Source organism: Heterodontus francisci, chromosome 2 (assembly GCF_036365525.1).
Source record: "Heterodontus francisci isolate sHetFra1 chromosome 2, sHetFra1.hap1, whole genome shotgun sequence".
NCBI classification, from domain to species: domain Eukaryota; kingdom Metazoa; phylum Chordata; class Chondrichthyes; order Heterodontiformes; family Heterodontidae; genus Heterodontus; species Heterodontus francisci.
Window position 1 is genome coordinate 196,398,637 of NC_090372.1, and position 19,447 is coordinate 196,418,083.

The window sequence follows — 19,447 nt, forward strand, 5'->3', positions numbered from 1 at the left end:
ACTGCACAGGAGGGAGTAGCAAAGGGTAGAAATGCAGTTGTTATAGGAGATTCCATAATTAGGGTATTACGGCCAGGCGGTAAGGGTTGTGGGTGGTTCCCACAGTTTACCTCCCAACTGACCACAGCAAGTGTTTTTGTTATGAGAGTTTTCACCCCTTGTGTTTTATTTGTCAAATAAGCAGATAGTGACAGGTTTTCTTGTAGGTTTAAAACAGAAGATTATTGAACAGTATTCATTCCCAAAATGGTTGCAACCACACCCATACACGCATTCACATGCGCGCGCATGCATACATACACACACACGCACAAGAATAGATAAATAGAGAGGAAAAGGGTAAGTGGTTTGAAGTGAGGTAGGTGTTGGAGGTTCATGCTAAATCTATTGAATCTTCTTGGGCGGTTTCTCTTTTCAAGTTGCAGGCTTGGGTTGTTTGTAGATTTTTCTGGTGTTTGAGACTTAATTCTAGAAGGTGGTCACTTTTAGTTCTCTGTTGCACTGAGTTGAAGGATAGAATTTGTAGCAGGGCTCCTTCTTTGGTTTTTGCTGGATCTCTCACAACTCTTGGCTGGACAGGCTTTTGTGATGATGTGATCTCTTCTCTCCTCTCTGCAGAGAGCTACTTTCTAAGGTAAGAAAATCTCTTGCATGTTGCTTCTGTTAGGAGACGCAAGGTTCGCTCCCTGTGGTGACCAACAAGGCACCAAGATGTGGTTACCTCACACTTCCTTCGTTTTAGGAGAACCCATTCTATTCAGAATGTATCTTGGTGGGTTCAGGATGGTGTAATTGACAACCTCTTAGCTTTGGATGTATCCTTATGCTCTTAACAATGAGACAAGTTGAATATACAGGGCCAGGTTGTCTGACCTTCAGTGGCCATTTTGCAGCACATTGTCCACTTTTTTTAAAGGAAAAGTCAATTTTTATAACTCTTCTGTTGGGTTATGTATTTTCATCACTGCACATCTCATGAGTGTGACATGGGGAAAGACAGGTATTGCTGAAACCGGCATTGAGAGTCCTGCATGGTGTGTTGCCTCCCTGGTGCCAGGATAAAGGACATGTCTGAGAGGGTGCAGGATAGTCTGCAGGGGGAACGGAGTAAGCCAGAAGTTGTGGTATACATTGGTACCAACGACATAGCAAGGGCAGATCTTGAGGCCCTGTGGTCAGATTTCCAGGAGCTAGGGAGGAAGTTAAAGAGTCGGAACTTGAAGGTAGTAATCTCTGCAATACTCCCGGTGCCACGCACTAGCGAGGATAGAAATAGGACGATCTGGAGGATCAATGAGTGGCTTGAAGCATGGTGCAGGAGGGAGGGCTTCAGATTCTTGGGGCTTTTGGACCAGTTCTGGGGCAGAAGGCAACTATTCAAAAGGACAGGTTGCACCTTAACAGGGCTGGGACCAATGTCCTTGCGGGGAAGTTCAGTAACGTCGTTGTGGAGGGTTTAAGCTAAATTGGCAGGAGGATGGGCACCAGCATCTAAAAGTAGAAAAGAGAAATAAGGTGCAAATGTGAGTGTTGCACAGTACTAGAGAAGGGAGTAGCCCTATATTAGATGGGAGCAGACGGAGAAGGGCAATGAGGAATGCAAAGACAGGATTACAATGCATGTATGTAAACACACTAAGTATGGTGAATAAGGTTGATGAACTACAAGCACAAATAGTAGTATGGGAATATGATATAGTGGCAATAATTGAAATGTGCCTTAAAAATGGTGAGCACTAGGCACTTAATATACAAGGATATAAAGTGTTCAGAAAAGATGGAGAAGGATATAAAGGGAAGTGGGGTGGCAGTAGTGATTAGGGAAGACATTGTAGTGTTGGAAAGAGGGGATGTCCTTTGAAGGGGACAGAATTCATTTGGTTAGATGTTGAGAAGCAAAAAGGGTATGATCACACTACTAGGGGTATTATATAGGTCTCCAAATAGTGAGAGAGAGATTGAGCAGCAAATCTGCAAGGAAGTCAGAGATGCGCAAGAACTATAGAGTGGTGATATTGGGATAATTTAGGCGTAAAGGAGAGGGAGGCATTTCTGGATCTGGTGCTGGGAAATGAGGTAGACTAAATGTCTGTGGGGGAGCACTTGGGTAAGTATCGTAAGGTGTAGACTTGTAATGCAGAAAAGAAAGGAACAGTATAGGCTAGCATGGCTAGATTGGAAGAGGACAAATTTCAATGTGATGAGAAGAGATCTAGCCAGGATAAAATGAACCAAAGACTGACAGGCAATATTGTAATAGAATAATGGGATATCTCTTAAGGAAGGTACCGGCTGGGTACATTCCAACAAGGGCGAAAGGCAGGGAAACCAAAAATAGGGCTGCTTGGATGACGAGGGAGATAGAGAGTATGATGAAACAAAAAACGGTCTATGATGCATGTCAGCTGAATTCTTAGTGAGAACCAAGCCAAATACAGGAAGGGGAGGTGAAGAGGAAAATAAAACTGGCAAAGAGGGAATATGAGAATAGAATGGCAGTCAACCTTAAAGGGAACCCAAAAATCTTCTACCGGCAGATATCGTAAGTGTTGTAGTAGGAGGTGGCTTAGGGCCTATTCGGGACAAAGAGAGTAAGTAATATGCTTAGAGTCACAGGGCAAGGCTTGAACTCAATGAATGCTTTGTATCGGTGTTTTCTAAGCAAGAGGAACCTGACAAAATATTGGTAGAAGTGGAGAGAATAGAAGCAGCGGATAGGGTAAAAATTGAGAGTTAAGAGGTACTGGAAAGGCTGAATATGCTGAGGGTAGATAAGTCACCTGGTCTGCATGGCTCGCATCCCAGGTTGCTAAAGGAAGTGGTGGTGGAGGTAATGGAAGGGCTTGCCATAATCTTCCTATCTTCCCTAGATATGGGGTAGGTGCCAGTGGATTGCAGAGTGGCAAATGTGGCACCCTTATTCAAGAAAGGGTGTAAAGACAGTCCTAGCAGCCAAAGGCCAGTTAATTTAACGTAGTGGTGGGTAAGGTTTTAGAAATAATAATCAGGAAAAAATCAATAGGCAGTTGGAGAAGTTAATTAAGGATAGCCAGCACAGATTTGTAAAAGACAGATCATGCTTGACTAATCTCATTGAATTTTTTGATTAAGTAATGGAGAAAGTTGAATAAAAGAAGGGAATGCGGTGAATGTTGTCTGTATGGATTTGAAGAAAGCGTTTGATAAAGTACCACATAAAAGTCTGGTTCACAAAATTGAGGCTCATAGAATAGGAGGGTCAGGGTCCAATTGGATAAAAAAAATTGGCTTAAGGACAGAAAACAGTGTGTCATAATAAATGGTTAATAAAAACAGGAAGTTCTGGAAGTGCTCAGCAGGTCTGGCAGCATCTGTTAAGAGAGAAATAGAGTTAACGTTTCAGGTCTGTGACCTTTCATCCGAACAGGCAAAAGTTAGAAATGTAATAGGCTTTGAGTAAATGAAAGGGGCGGGGGGAGGAGGGGTGAAGAAGAACAGAGGGAAGGTGTGTGATAGGGTGGAGGGTAGGAGAAATTAAATGAAGAGATGTCACGGCACAGAAGGCAAAGGGAATGCTAATAGTTGTAGTAAAGGACAGTGCATTAGTCCAGAAGTGTTAGTAGCAGAATAATGAACAGCTGTCCGAAAGCAAAAACATGAACAAGAAATTTAAGACAGGCACATAGTTAATAAATTAAATTTAAAAAAATGGCAGTTATGCTGTGCAATTGTTGAAATCAACATTGAGTTCAGAAGACTGTAGAGTGCCTAATTGGAAGATGAGGTGCTGTTCCTCGAGCTTGCATTGGGCTTCCTTGGAACACTGCAGCAGACCAAGGACATAAATGTGGGCTTAACTGGCATTCTGACTCCAAGGTGATTGGTGTGGGAAATTGAAATGTCACTCTAGTTTATTCGAGGATGTTTTACTGAGTTAGGGCTAAGATTTATATTGTGAGGCAGTGCATACCTTTGTTGTCAATGCCAGTTTGAGACTGATGTTGATACTGGGTGCATGAAGTATGTGGTTTCATATATTCATCACTGACGCGAGTGAAATTGATGTGCAAAATGTGCCTAATAAAAAAAAAAGTGAAATTTTCAGCAACTAGGAACCATGCAGATTAGGTTTGCAAAAATAGAAAAATTATATTAATGTGTTCACTGACATTTGTGGATAAGATGTGCTGTTATGCTACAGTATAAAAAAACAAATATACATGGCATAATTGCCAAATTTATGAATTCATGACCTCTTCCACAACCCCTCCATTTATAACCACAAAGACCACCTTTAATGCCATTAATAAATGGATTCATGTTGCATATCTTTTAGATGAGACGTTAAACCGAGGCCCCGTATGCCCTTTCAGGTGGACATAAAAGATCCCACAGCACTATTTCAAAGAACAGGGGAGTTATCCCCAGTGTCCTGGCCAATGTTTATCTCTTAATCCACATCACTAAAAAAAACCAGATTATCTGCTCGATATCACATTGCGGTTTGTGGGAGTTTGCTGTCTGCAAATTGGCTGCCACGTTTCCAACATTACAACAGTGGCTATGCTTCAAAAGTACTTCATTGGTTGTAAAGCGCTTTTGAGACTTCCAGTGGCCGTGGAAGACGGTATATAAATGTAAGTCTTTTTTTCTTTGTTTCAGGCTAGCACTGCAGAGATAATTGTAACAAAATAAGAAGGGTAAATTTGCTTTGGCTACTGGCAGTACTGTACAAATGTTAGACCATTTCTGGAGGTCTTCCTAAAGGAAGTGGCATAGCTCTACCACAGCTTTCCTGCTCAACTTCAGTCATTTCCAGGTAGCTGTGTCTGGTCTGGTAGACTTTTTTTGCTGCCAGGTGAGGGAACGGATTGTCATACTTGCTTGTCACCTATGTAGTCAGCCATTTCCTGCTGTTCTTGGTCCCCTTCCAGGGATCATTGTTATTCGACTCAGGTTTGAATTTTAGCCTGGAGGCAAGTTCTTTGCAGGGTTGGGAGGGCAGGAGCTGTTAAGAGGTCCTGCAGAATTTAATTGCAGGGCTGATTTAAATTCCTTCTGTGGGGTTCTTGCCCACAGGAAGTTTCATTTGACAGGCTTGGAGGTCTTTCGGGTGAGAAGGCTGCTCCATATGGCTGAAGCCTGTGGGAGTCGGTAGGTATATTAGGGGAGTGAGAGAGATTGTGGCTGGTGGGACATGGGAAGAAGTGGGACTAGTGGAGTAGGGTAGCTAGTTGGGCTTGGAAGAAGCACTTGTGGCCCACAAGCAGTGCTGTAAAGGCAACTATTTCATGGATTCCGCATTTCTCACCTTTAAGTTGCCAATTTTCCCGAGGTCTGGGAAACTGGTTAAAAATAAAATGACAGTTCAAGTGAATGCATGCTGCCTCCTTATAATATTTGAGCGACACCTGCTTCCCACTGTTTCCTTTAAAACCAGAAATGGGTGGCTTTAGGATGGGATGGACTCCTGCTCCAGACGTTTTTTGCATTTTCACCTCCAGAAACAGCCCCAACCCATCCGTTTTTGGGAGTTAAGATTCGGTACCAATTGTTTTCAATATTATGGGAATTGCATTAAATTTCAACTGAAGTATGCATCAGGTCACCTTTAACTGAAGACTCCATCACAGATTGCAGCCTCTGCAATAACATGGTTGAATAGGAGTGCTTGCAATGAATTGTATATATTGGAATATATAATCTTAAGCTATTATGCTCGTGACAATGAGGTTAATGATTGGAACACAATTTTTGCCCTCAGACTCCACTTAGAGTCTGGAACAATTTTGTACCAATTGGGAAACAGATGGTCAGGGCTTATTGGCACTCACTAAATTATTGTTCAGAAATGTTTGCATACAGCACACATCAGCTTAATACTGAGCCCAGTTTCTCAGCTGATGTAATTTACAGTATCCTTTGTAGATAATACAGCAGAAACTTTTTAAATGGTTCAGCTGTTGAGTTTATTTTTATGTATTTAAAAAAAATCTTTGGCTAAAATCTTCTATGCTTTGGGTAAATCCAAAACCGTATTTATACAACAGAACTAATTCATAGTATCATAGAAATTTACAGCACGGATAGAGGCCATTCGGTCCATTGTGCCTGCACTGGCTAACAAGTAGTCTTTCAGCCTAATCCCACTTTGCAGCTCTTGGTCCATAGCCTTGTAGGTTAAGGCACTTCAGGGGCCTATCCAAGTACTTTTTAATTGTTATGATGGTTTCTTCTTCCACCACCCCTTCAGGCAGTGAGTTCCAGATCCCCCACCACCCTCTGGGTGAAAAGATTTCCCTCAAATCCGTTCTAAATCTCCTACGTCTAATCTATGCCCTCGGAATGGACCCCGCAACCAAGGGGAATATGGCCTTCCTATCCACTCTATCTACACCCCTCATACTTTTATATGCTTCAATTAGGTCTTCCCTCAGCCTCCTCTGTTCCAAAGAAAAACAACCCTAGCCTACGGTGCAGTGACGAGAACAGCACACAGCACTCCAGCTGTGGCCTAACTAATGTTTTACCTCCCTGCTCTTATAGTCTCTGCCTCAGCTAATAAAGGCATTTATCTTCTTGACCACCTTATCTACCTGTTCAGCTGCCTTCAGGGATCTGTGGACATGTACTCCCAAGTCCTTCCGTTCCTCTGCACTTCTCAGTACCTATCATTTATTGTGTATTCCATTGCCTTGTTAGCCTTCGCCAAATGCATTATCTCACACTTCCTCAAATTGAACTCCATTTGCCACTGTTACTCCCACCTGACTAGTCCGTTGATATCGTCCTGCAGTCTACAGATTTCTTCTTCATTATCAACCACACAATTTTTGTGTCGTCTGCCAACTTCTTAATCATAACCCCTTTATTCAAGTCCAAATCATTGATGTATACCACAAAAAGCAAGGGTCCTCGTACTGCACCCTGCAGAACCCCAATGGAAGCAGCCTTCCAGTCACAAACACCCATCAACCATTACCCTTTGCATCCTGCCTCTGAGCCAATTTTGGATCCAGTTTGCCACTTTGCCTGAGACTACATCAAATGCACTACCCCTCATCAACCTGTCTTGTTAACTCCTCATAAAGTTCAACCTTCCATTAACAAATGCGTGCTGACTGTCTTTGATTAATCCATGCCTAAATTAAGATTTATCCTATCCCTCAGAACTTTTTCCAATAATTTTCTCACCACCGAAGTTAGGCTGACTAGCCTTTGATTACTCAGTCTATCCCTTTCTCCTTGTTTAAACAACTGTGTAGCATTAGCTGTCCTCCAGTCCTCTGGCACCACATCTGTAGCCAGCGATGATTGGAAACTGATGGTCAGAGCCTTTGCTATTCTCTTGCTTCACTTAACAGTCTAGGATACATTTTATCTGGGCCTGGGGACTTATCCCCTTTCAAAGATGGTAAACCCTTTAATACTTCCCCTCTCGTTATGTTAATTTCATCTAATATTTCACGTTCCTTCTCCCTGATTCTCTAAATAAATAAATAAAAAATTCACCCCTGCACTTTTTGTACTCCTCTAGGTTTTTTACAGTATTGAGCCCTCGGTATCTGTCATAAGCTTCCTTTTTTCCCCTGTACCCCTCTCCTTTAAGCTTCTTGACATAGAGGGCTCTGCATTTGTTGTTGCCACCTATTTCTTTAAGGAAACATACTTGCTGTGAATCCTTACTATCTCTTCCTCGAATGCCCTCCACTGATCTGGTACTAACTTACCTTCAGGTAGCTGTTGCCAGTCCACTTTACATAATTTAAGGCTAGGAGTTTTCAGAGCCGGCAGGGGACCCGTGGCAGGGCCGGAGGTTGTGGGGTCCCACTTTCTGCAGGCAGGTGGCAGGCAATTAAGTGGTTGCCGTTGGGTCTGCTGTCCTATTAAGGATGGCCCAAGAGCTGCTGGGAGCGGTGGCCACTGCTGGGTGTTGTGCAGTGTGGGGCCAAAGATGAGTGACTTGGGAGTTTGATAGTGCAGTGAAGGTCTTGCTTGGTACCATCTTTTGAATGCGACATTAAACTAACACCAGTTTTCCCGTGAAAGATTGCCTGACACTTTTGCAAGAGTTGTAATGACTACTTGTGTTCTGGACAAGATTTATTTAAAAAAAAACAGTTTAACTAGTCATTTAACTCATTTACTATACTTTGGAGGTCGTCAACAGCTTCCCATACCTTGGATCAATCACCAGCAATCTGTCTCTTGAAATCAGCACCAGGATTGCCAAGGCTGCAGCTGTCATGTCAAAGTTGAGAAGAGAAGTGTTGATCAACAGCAAACTAAGTGAAATACAAAGCTCTGCGTGTACTAGGCTTATGTTCTGAGCACCCTCCTTTATATTAGCGAAGCATGGACAACTTATATATTGCTGAAAATAGAGACACCTTGTCGAAGCTTTCCATATTGCACTCATCTGGACAATCAGCATGAATACCAATGTAAGGGTGAACAACTTAACCTATTTGATAAGAGAGTGTTGATTGTTTGTTTGGCAAGTGAACTCTGATTGTTAGAAGTGTTGCCATGGAGTATGTACCACTTTATAGTGACTGACAGTTAACGCCAAGCTTTGTTTAAAATTTAAACCAGGCAGCTTGACTCTGGTCAAGGCATTGCCAAGAAAAGTAACTTAACAGCTTGCACCTCCGCTGCCTCAAACGGAGGATCTTGGGCATCCTTTGGCAGGACAGAGTACCAAATACAGAAGTACACCAGCATGCAGGGATCCGCAGCATGTTTGTCCTCTTGAGTCAGCGATGACCACGTTGGCTAGGTCATGTGTGTCGAATGGATGATGGCTGCATCCCCAAAGACGTGATCTATGGTGAACTTGCTATTAGCACAAGAACAAAGGTTGCCCACATCTGTGATACAAGCATGTCAGCAAGCGAGACCTCAGGTTGACTGGGATCAGAGTCAATGCATGAGAATTCCTTGCTGCTGGCTGGAGTTCCTGGAGAATGGCAGTCAGGGAGTACATGCAAGAAATGACCAGATGGCGATAAAAAGAGAGCCCAGCAGAAGGAGAAAAACATCAGTCGACCTTGGGCCATGTGTGGAAGGGATTGCCATTTGCGAGTTGGTCTCTACAGCCACAACAGGCGATGTTCAATTCAGAAGTGACATACACCCTGGGCGCTAGAGTCCTGCTACCCGACCCGAACTGATAACGTGTTGGGTTTGGGTTGGTTTGGGCCCATCTTCAGGCTCAGGTTGGGCTGAGTCCAAGTCGAGTCGGATCGGGCCGGACACGCAGGGTCAGTGCTGTGCCGGTAAGTATTCAAAATAAAAAAACTCACCTGAGCTGGGAGTCTGGGACAAAACTGAGTCTGTGCAGTGAGCGAGTGATATCACTATGACGTCATCACGCATGCGCAGCAGCTTCATGGAGGTTCCGATTTGGGAGTTAACTAAACGGATGGCCGGGTTGGGTCGGGTTCGGGTCCACGGTGGTTTGGGTCAGGTTCGTTTTCCCGATATAAAGTAGGCCTCTACCGGGTGCAGTCCATTGACCTCCAAGACGGATGGATGCCTACTGCTGCTGTGTGAAAAACTGACAATATGTCTACTGACATAACACTGACTTTTAGATTAGATTAGAGATACAGCACTGAAACAGGCCTTTCGGCCCACCGAGTCTGTGCCGACCAGCAACCACCCATTTATACTAATCCTACACTAATCCCATATTCCTACCAAACATCCCCATCTGTCCCTATATTTCCCTACCACCTACCTATACTAGTGACAATTTATAATGGCCAATTTACCTACCAACCTGCAAGTCTTTTGGCTTGTGGGAGGAAACCGGAGCACCCGGAGAAAACCCACGCAGACACAGGGAGAACTTGCAAACTCCACACAGGCAGTGCCCAGAATCGAACCCGGGTCCCTGGAGCTGTGAGGCTGCGGTGCTAACCACTGCGCCACTGTGTCACTTCAAAGGTAACTCATTGGTTGTGTTGTTTTGGGGATCTTTAAAGGTGCTATGTAAGCAAGCTTCTCTTTTTTTTTTAAAAGCACATTCAACATTGATCTTTCCAGTCTTATTTTTTAGTTAATTTTGGAACTATTTGATAAGTTTGTCAGTTTGAATTTCCTTCAGAAATTTCATCATAGTGTGGAAGTAAATTCTTGAAAATAGGAACAAAATATTGATTAATTCCAAAAGAAAGAACAATATATATATATAGTTTAGCATAGCATGAGAGGTTTGGGTTTAGCTGAGCTGGTAAATGAGAAGAGGCATTCGTGATCTGATTGAAGCAGTATTTTCCAGTGTATCTCGGGTGTGGCAGATTAAAGCAATTTAAATATTAGTTTTGTGGAAAGTGCACCAGGGGAGGTGGTGGCACAGTGGTAATGTCACTGGACCCGTAATTCAGAGCTGGGGACATGGGTTCAAATCTCACCCCTGCAGATGGTGAAATTTGAATTCAATTAATAAAATCTGGAATTAAAAAGCGAGTCTAATGGTGGCCATTGTCGATTGTTGTAAAAACCCATCTGGTTCGCTAATGTCTTTTAGGGAAGGAAATCTGCCCTTCTTACCTGGTCTGGCCTACATGTGACTCCAGACCCATAACTATGTGGTTGACTGAGTTCAAGAGCATTTCGGGGTGGGCAATAAATGCTGGCCTAGCTAGTGACGCCCACATCTCACAAATGAATAAAAAATACCCTGAGGTAACGTGTTGCACCTGTGCCATGGTTATAATGCCTGGACCTGCCCTGAGCACCTTGGGAAATACTATCTGATTATAATTTTGCATATTATTTTATTTTAATGGTTTTATTTGGATCGAACAGTTTTCAGCTTTGGTCACCCACTTTCTGCATTGAGCATTTTTAGGTCCTATTTCAAATCAATTGGCATGAGTTGGGTTGCCCTACTGTCACTGACATGCAACTGCACTGGTGCCCCCTCAACTGAGGAGGCACCACTAATAAGATTAAACATAAAATACAATTAAGCACACAATGTTAATTTTGGTGTTAATAAGAGAGCCTATGCCTTGTGGTGCTCATTAATCCAGAAGGCCTCAAGCCTCTTCCTTTCCAAGGCCATCTAGGCACTGATTCAAATGGAGAGTCAGGCAGCCAGTGCGTTTCTTTGGTATTGAAAGGAAATGGCCAAATCTTAAGATTGATAAAGATGTAGTATGATGGCAGGACAAACCTCAAGCTATCTGATAAATTGCAATACCTGAAAAGCTTATAAATATTGTACAAATTTGAGGTGAGTCTCATTGGTTTATTGGCTCCTTTTTTAAATTTTACACATCAATTTTTCTCCTGTGGCAAATGATACTTGATTCTTTTTTAATGTTTTAATGAGCGATCAGTGGTTGTGATTTGATCATTGTAGACGACAGACAAAAGTGTGAAATTTTTAGGGATTAATGTATTTTAGTATTTTTGTATTTAAGGCTTAAGCATGTCGCCATGTGGGGAAACTATTGCAACAATTCTTGCACTTCTGGATGGAATGCAAAGTAAAAGTATGGGCATACAGGTCACACTGTCACACTTGCCTGTAGTCCCTTTTCTTCTCAACTTTTGCTGTTTCTGTTTTCTGTACACCACTTGGGTTTGTGTTGTCCTAAGTTGTAACTAAGCTATGCGATTATATTTTCTCCTTCCTGCATCTCATTGTGTTGAAACATTCTCCCTGATTTGGTGATCTAGTCTAACTGCTTTTTCGCAGGTCTTCAAAATTGTGGAATTCTCCAGGTTGTTAAAACGCAAGCTTTGCATCATCGAACCACTACTTCCTTGTTTATCTTAACTAGATAACCTTGAATGTGTCCTGCGATATGAACCTTTGGCCTTTGCCTAGGTTTCTTAATACAGTTATACATCTATAATGTATTAAGTTGCATACTAGTATGGCATATTGAAATGCCATGGTTTGTCTCAATTACAACCACAATTTTCAGCTACTCAGTTTTTTTTTTAAAAAGCTGCTATTTCACATCTCCAGGTTTTCAGGTTTTTAAAGTCTGCATTAAGGTATGTCTAAATTAGCTTTTATATGGATTAGCTCATTTAGCACTACCAATTGCCATTGCTGTTTCAATTCAGAATGATTTTGTTTCATAGGTATTTCAAGCAATAGATTTTAAACATTCTTGAAGTAATTATTTTAATTGCAGTAGTGATTTGCATCAAGTTATAAGTTAAATCTGTTGACATTTAATTTTAGTCATATTGCTTTTTTTTATTATTGCAAAGGTAGATTATTATGGGGCCATCAATACTGTATTATTAACAAATGCCACTTGCAGTTCAGACCAGTTGCCTGACAACCTGCTTCCCCCGATTTTCTTTTTTCAAGCTTATTTGTATTCACATACATATAACTGTGGTTTTGTAATAGTTGATCATATTATTGAAATAAAAGAGATTTAACTTTTTTGTGTGAAAGCTTCATTAGGAAATATGTCATCAAAGTGTCATTCACCGTCTTAATGTTTTAATATGAACAGTAGCAGTCTGCTTTTCGTCTTTAACACAGTTCAACACTGCTTTGGTTGAAGGATAGACTAATAAGTAAGCTTGACATCTGGTGTATCTTTAACTAAAGTACATATGAGCGATGAACTGATAGGAGGCTTCCTCTTGGGACTTTCCAACTCCAGATTACAGCAGTTAATGGAGAGCTGGGCAATTGGCTGAGTTTTACTCCCGTGTGTTTATCTGTGGCTGATTAATGGTGGCAGTAAAAGCTCTTTCTCCACTTTGAGTAATTTACAGTCAGCAATGTCTCTGAGGGTCTATAAATCAGAGGAAATAATGTGCTGAAGACAGGCTGGTTTTGAGAATGAGAGTATTTAATTGAATGACATTAATGGTTTTTGACAATATTATTAGCACTTGTTTTAGAGCTATTGTATACAGTCATTTGGGTGTTATCAGCGTTAGGAGAATAAACTGTATTGCTGAACATTTTCAAGCTGCTGATGTTTCATTGACCATTCTCTCATTTTGTCAAGTCACGTCAACTTTATTCACATCATTCTTCAGTTATGGATTGTAATTTTCTATATATCTTGGTGTTCTGGAATGAGGTTCATGTTCAAATTATTTTTGACATGCAGTGAAACCAATACTAACCATGCCTGACTTCTACTATTTAGCGTTTCCTTAATTTTAATTTGAAAGTTGAAGCCAGCTTGTCTGTTTTATGCAGCCAGACTATAAATGATTGCACTTCAAATCTCTGAAGTCATTTACATTAAGCAACAACATTTTTCATTTTGTATGTTGATATTTAACAAATGAGTATCTGTCAAAATATGTAATTTTTGATGCGCACCAATGGGAGAGATGATATTCTTATTTCTGAAAGGAAAGCAATTTTCTCATGTATGTCTGAAATTTTGTGTTTAGCCTGCATCCAGAGTGACGCACCTTTCAAAAGTGTCACACCTGATGTGTGGCCTCTGAGCTTTTGCACCTCACAAGTGTAGTGCCCTAGCAGATCACATTTTGTTAGTTGGAGACGAGGCACTGGAGGAAAAACTTCCTTTGGCAGTACAACACTGAGTACAGCTAACATCTGCCATAGTTCTGAGGAGGGAAAACTATATTTTAGGTATAATATAAACAACTTGGAATAAAATAAATAACAAGAAAAAGTGCAAGGTTTTTGGAAAGGAGGTATAAATAAATTAAATATTGCATCTTAACAAAAACTGAAAATTCACCTTGGCAATGGATCATAAAGTGAAATGTTTTATTGTGGGAATTGAAAGTTTTGGGAGGGTAAGAACAAAAAGTGGGAGGTTCAAAGAGACTTGGGGTGTATGTACATGTTTCATGAAAATGCAATGGACAGATACAGAAAATAATCAGAAAGACTAATGGAATGCTGGGCTGTATGTCTGGAGGATTAGAATATAAGAGGTAGAAGTCATGCCACAGCTATACAGCCCTGGTTAGACTGCACTTGGAGTACTCTTGTTCAGTTCTGGACATCACACCTGAGCAAGGGTGTATTGGGCTTGAAGGGAAAACAATTTAAATTTACTAGTATGATAGCTGGACTTCCCTAGAATTTAGAAGATTAAGTGGTAATTTGGTCAATCTTTCCAAGATGTTGAGGGAAACTGATAGGGGGGTTAGAGAGAAACCCTAAAATGTTGATTATGACCGATGGATTAACTGCACTCTTGATCACGCTTCTACCTCTGTTTTGTTTATTTGTGAACTTCATGCTCAAAATGAGGGATGTTGGTGTGGGGATTGGCACATTTTTCATTTTGCCACCTACTGTTAGCAAATATTCTTAGGCCCAGTATTACATGCAGAGCAAAGCTCTATCACACGCCAATGACAGATACGAGCAAGGTTGACGACCCTATTTCAAGAGGTTGTGTCATGACCTCCTTCCTCTAAATGTCCTGCTCCAAGCCCCCTCCATTAGGAATTTTTACTTCAAGACCTGGGTCATCATTGGGATCAGCAACACATCATCAGAACATCAGAACATAAGAAATAAGAGCAGAAGTAGGCCATTCAGCCCTTTGAGCCTGCTCCACCATTCAATGAGGTCATGTATGATCTTCTATTTGGACACCATTTTTCCTGCCCTATCAATGTATCCCTTGATGTTTTTAATATGTAGAAATCTATCAATCTCAGTCTTCAACATAGTCAACGACTAAGTCTCCACAGCCCTCTGGGGTAGCGAATTCCAAAGATTCACCACCCTGTGAGTGAAGAAAATCCTCCCCACCTCAGTCCTAAATGGCCTGCCCCTTACTCTGAGACTGTGTCCTCTGGTTCTGGACTCCCCAGCCAGGGGAAACATCCTTCCTGCATCAACCCTATCGAGCCTTGTAAGAATTTTGTAATGGCTATATTTTTCATATTAACACGAGCATTAGTTTTGCATTGCTAGTTAGGAATGGAGCAAGGACAGCAGTACATTGAAAGTTTCTATACTAGTGGCTTCCTAAAGACTGAAGACATAAATCAACTGTTGGCTCAAATCATATACCATGGCGTTGTTTAATAAAAGCAAGATCATAACTATTTGCCTCTCCACAATTGTCGCCTATTTTTATTATCCCACCGCCATACTGGCAGATAAATGCCATGGTCACAACATTAAACAGAGGTTTCTCATCTTCACTTCTAATCTAAGAACTATCTAGTGTTGAAGTGAGAGTCTCATAGTGAGCCCCATAAAAATCAAGTCTGTTAATGTAATTAATTGTGGATTGTCATTTAGATTGCTGCACCTTCTGTTAGGTTTTTGCTTGTTTTCTTGAGTTTTAGCATTGTTCAAAATTAAAACTTATCTATACATTTTTAAAAAAACAAAATCTAGACAAATACATAAAAATCATCCTGTGTTTTAAATTTGGCAACAAAATCTGACTTCAAAAAATTTGATGAATCCCAACATCAGGAGAACACCATCCATTGCAGCAGTTTTCCACTTCCTACTGTGTCCACTCTGTGGCCTCTGAGTAATTTTGCCATTTTAGTATGTACTTATGCCAAATCATTCAGTTTGTACTTACACCACTCCTGCTTCCATTAGTTTATTTTCCCACATGATTTCCAGAATAGGCTTTAGGTTATAACTTTCATTTAATATATTAATTGATAAAAAGAGTAATATTAAAATTGTAAAGATAATTGAGTCAGAAATGCAGTCCACCCGTCGTAGTGTTGATGAATATTTTGGTATGTACTGTGCTGGAGTTGACCGGAAGAATGGATTTGAGGTCATGCATGCTGCAATATTCCTGTTGCTTTTGGTAATCTTAAGGCTGTGGGTCCAAATATAATGCAGTTCATTGGTCCTGATCGGTTCAGATAAGCAGCAAGCAGTCCAGTCCAGAGGTGCGTTTGGACTAGCTATTTACTGTACAATAAATTTATTCTAAGTATAAAACTATAACTTAGTATAATTTGTGTTATGGTCAGGTGAGGAGGGGGTCACAGGCTCCCCTTTTGCCCTTCCTCTTATTTGACCGTGTTACGACCGAGATGGGAGGAGTGCACTGTATTTTCTAATTCCGCTAGTCCACAGGTAACAAAACATATTTAAATGTTTACCCAGTTACCGATACGGTCAATCATACACTCTTTATCCCCGAATAAAATAAACCAACCAAGTTTCTTTAATAAGCAACAATGTTATCGGTTTATTGCAAAACAAAACTTATGCAGTCATGAAGTAAAGCATTAACGCACAGACTGAAATATGAAAGTTCCCTTCTTACCTTAACCCCCCTCACTCACATTCTCACTCACACACACACACGCAAACCCCGGTTAACTGAAATATAGAGAATTTCTCTGCAGAGCTCTTTTACAAAATAAAACAAAGAAAATACTTTGGTCAAATACTTGCTAATTCTTGAAGTAAAAAGAGAAGACATGGAAGGATGTCAGTTGTCCGTTTTGGTCTGGCGTCCGGGTATACGGAGACGGATCACAAGGGCAATTACAGAGGTATGAAGAAAGAGTTGTCTAAAGTGGGCTGAGAAAATAGATTAAGGGGAAGGTCAGTGGATGAGCAGTCGCAGACATTTAAGCAGATGTTTCATAACGCTCAACAAAAATTTATCCCGGTCAAAAAGAAGGACTCGATGAAAAGGATGAACCACCCGTGGTTAACAAAGACGGTCAAGGAGAGTATCCAATCAAAAACTAAGACATACAAAGTGGTGAAAACTAGTGGTAGGAAAGAGGATTGGGAATTTTTTTAGGAACCAGCAGCGGATGACTAGAAAGTTAATTAAGAGGGAGAAAATTGATTATGAAAGTAAATTGGCAAGAAATATAAAAACAGATAGCAAGAGCTTCTACTGGTATATAAAAAGAAAGAGAGTAGCTAAAGTGAGCGTGGGACCCTTGGAGGATGCAACTGGAAAATTGATAACAGGGAACAGGGAAATAGCAGATAATTTAAACCAATATTTTGCATTGGTCTTCACAGTGGAGGACACTGTAAACATCTCACAGACATCAGGTAAGCAAGGAGCTAATGGAAAGAAAGATCTTTTAACAGTCTCTATCATGAGGGACAAAGTATTTGACAAACTAATGGGACTAAAGGCAGACAAGTCACCAGGGCCTGATGGACTACATCCAAGGGTTTTAAAGGAAGTGGCTGCAAAGATAGTGGAGGCATTGGTCGAAATATTCCAGAACTCGCTGGATTCCAGGAGGGTCCCAGCGGATTGGAAAACTGCTAATATGACGCCCCTGTTCTAGAAGGGAGGAAGACAGAAAGTAGGAAACTATCGGCTAGTCAGCCTAACATCGGTTGTTGGGAAAATGCAAGAGTCTATTATTAGGAAGAAGTAACAGGACATTTAGGAAAGCTTAATGCAATCAAAGAGTATCAACATGGTTTTGTGAAAGGGAAATCATGTTTGACAAATTTGCAAGAGTTCTTTGCGTATATAACCAACAGAGTTGATAAAGGGGAACCGGTAGATGTAGTGTATTTAGATTTCCAGGAGGCATTCGATAAGGTACCACATCAAAGATTATTGCACAAGATAGGAGCTCACGGTATTGGGGGTAATGTATTAGCATGGATTGAGGATTGGTTAACTCACAGAAGACAGAGAGTTGGGATTAATGGGTCTTTTTCAGGTTGGAAAGAGGTAACTAGTGGAGTGTCACAAAGATCAGTCCTATGACCTCAACTATTTACTATCTATATTAATGACTTGGAGGAGGGGGCAGAGTGAAATATATCCAAATTTGCTGACGATACAAAAATAGGTGGGAGGCCATTTTGTGATGAGGACATAAGGAATCTGCAAGGGGCTATAGATAGGTTGAGTGAGTGGGCAAAAACTTGGAAGATGGAGTTTAACGTAGGAAAGTGTGAGGTCATGCACTTTGGTCGGAAGAATCAAAAGGCAGACTATTATTTAAATGGAGAGAGACTCCAAAAAAGTGCAGCACAGAGGGATCTGGGTGTCGTGCATGAAACACAAAAAGTTAGCATGCAGGTGCAGCAAGTAATTAAGAAGGCAAATGGAATTTTGGCCTGTATTGCTAGGGGGTTGGTGTTTAAAAATTAGGAAGTCTTGTTACAGCTGTACAGGGTGTTGGTGAGGCCGTACCTGGAGTAGTGTGTACTGTTTTGGTCCCCGTATTTAGGAAAAGATTCATTAGACTGATTCCTGGGATGAAGGGGTTGACTAATCAAGAACAGCTAAACAGGTTAGGCCTTTATTCATTAGCGTTTAGAAGAATGAAGGGTGATCTTATTGAAACATACAGGATTCTGAGGGGGCTTGACAGGGTAAATGTGAGAAGGTGTTTCCACTAGTGGAGGAATCTCAAACTGGGGACTTAGTAACAGGATAAGGGGACACACATTTAAAACAGGTGTGAAGGAATTTCTTCTCTGAGGGTAGTGAATGTCTGGAATTCCCTACCCCAGAGAGTTGTGGAGGCTAGATCACTGAAAGTATTTAAAGAGGAGGTAGATAGATTTTTGAAATATCGGGGAGTTGAGGGCTATGAGGAGCTGGCACGAAAGAGGAGTTGAGGTCTGGAGCAGATCAGCCATGATCTTATTGAATGGTGAGGCAGGCTTGAGGGGCTGAATGGCCTACTCCTCTTATTTATTCTGTTCTTATGGAGTAGTTCATTCTGGAGATGTCGAGAAGTAGTCTGGTATGCTACTTTCCTGGAGAAATGTGGCATCGGGTTTCAGTTATCCCACACTGGATTTGCATATTTTTCAAAGAGGGAGAGAAAGAGGAGCTAACACGCTGAATTTCTCTAGGCCTGTTCGGTGCAGGGAAGATGAGCTGGGTGAGTCTTCTTTGGCAAGTTGATCTCCAACTGCTTTTAAACACAGTCCACATCCCAACTGACTCAAAACAGCATCTCAGAAGCGAAACCCACTCCTGACCCTCATAAATCGTAACATGTCACTTCTCTTTAAACATCTCCCCCAAGTCACCTAGGTTTCTGTTTATTGAATTTAAGGCATGTGATTTCCAGTAAAGGTTGTTTTGAAACAAGACCTCTCAGTGACCCATATAAAAAAAACATCTCCATGGAATCTTTTCAGCTTTACAGACAAGTCCTCAAAAAAAATTGAAAAATGGAAGCACTTTTATAACACCTCCTTCCTTGGAGGAATGTAACGCCATTTTCAAATGCGTTTCTTTTATTTGTTCATTGGATGTGGGTGTCACTGGCTAGGCCAGCATTTTATTGCCCGTCCCTAATTGCCGTTGAGAAGGTGGTAGTGAGCTGCCTTCTAGAACCGCTGCAGTCCATGTGGGGTAGGTTCACCCGCAGTGCTGTTAGGAAGGGAGTTCCAGGATTTTGATCCAGTGACAGTGAAAGAATGGCAATATAGTTCCAAGTCAGGATGTTGCGTGGCTTGGAGGGGAACTTGCAGGTGGTGGTATTCCCATGCATCTGCAGCCCTTGTCCTTCTAGGTGGTAGAGGTTGCGGGTT

The 19,447-nt window shown here is 41.3% G+C and overlaps 1 protein-coding gene across 1 annotated transcript in view; it reads left to right on the top strand.

The window, feature by feature from the left end:
- lmbr1 (limb development membrane protein 1) overlaps positions 1-19,447 on the top strand; it is a 283,776-nt gene that overhangs the window by 101,673 nt on the left and 162,656 nt on the right. The window lies entirely within an intron of this gene.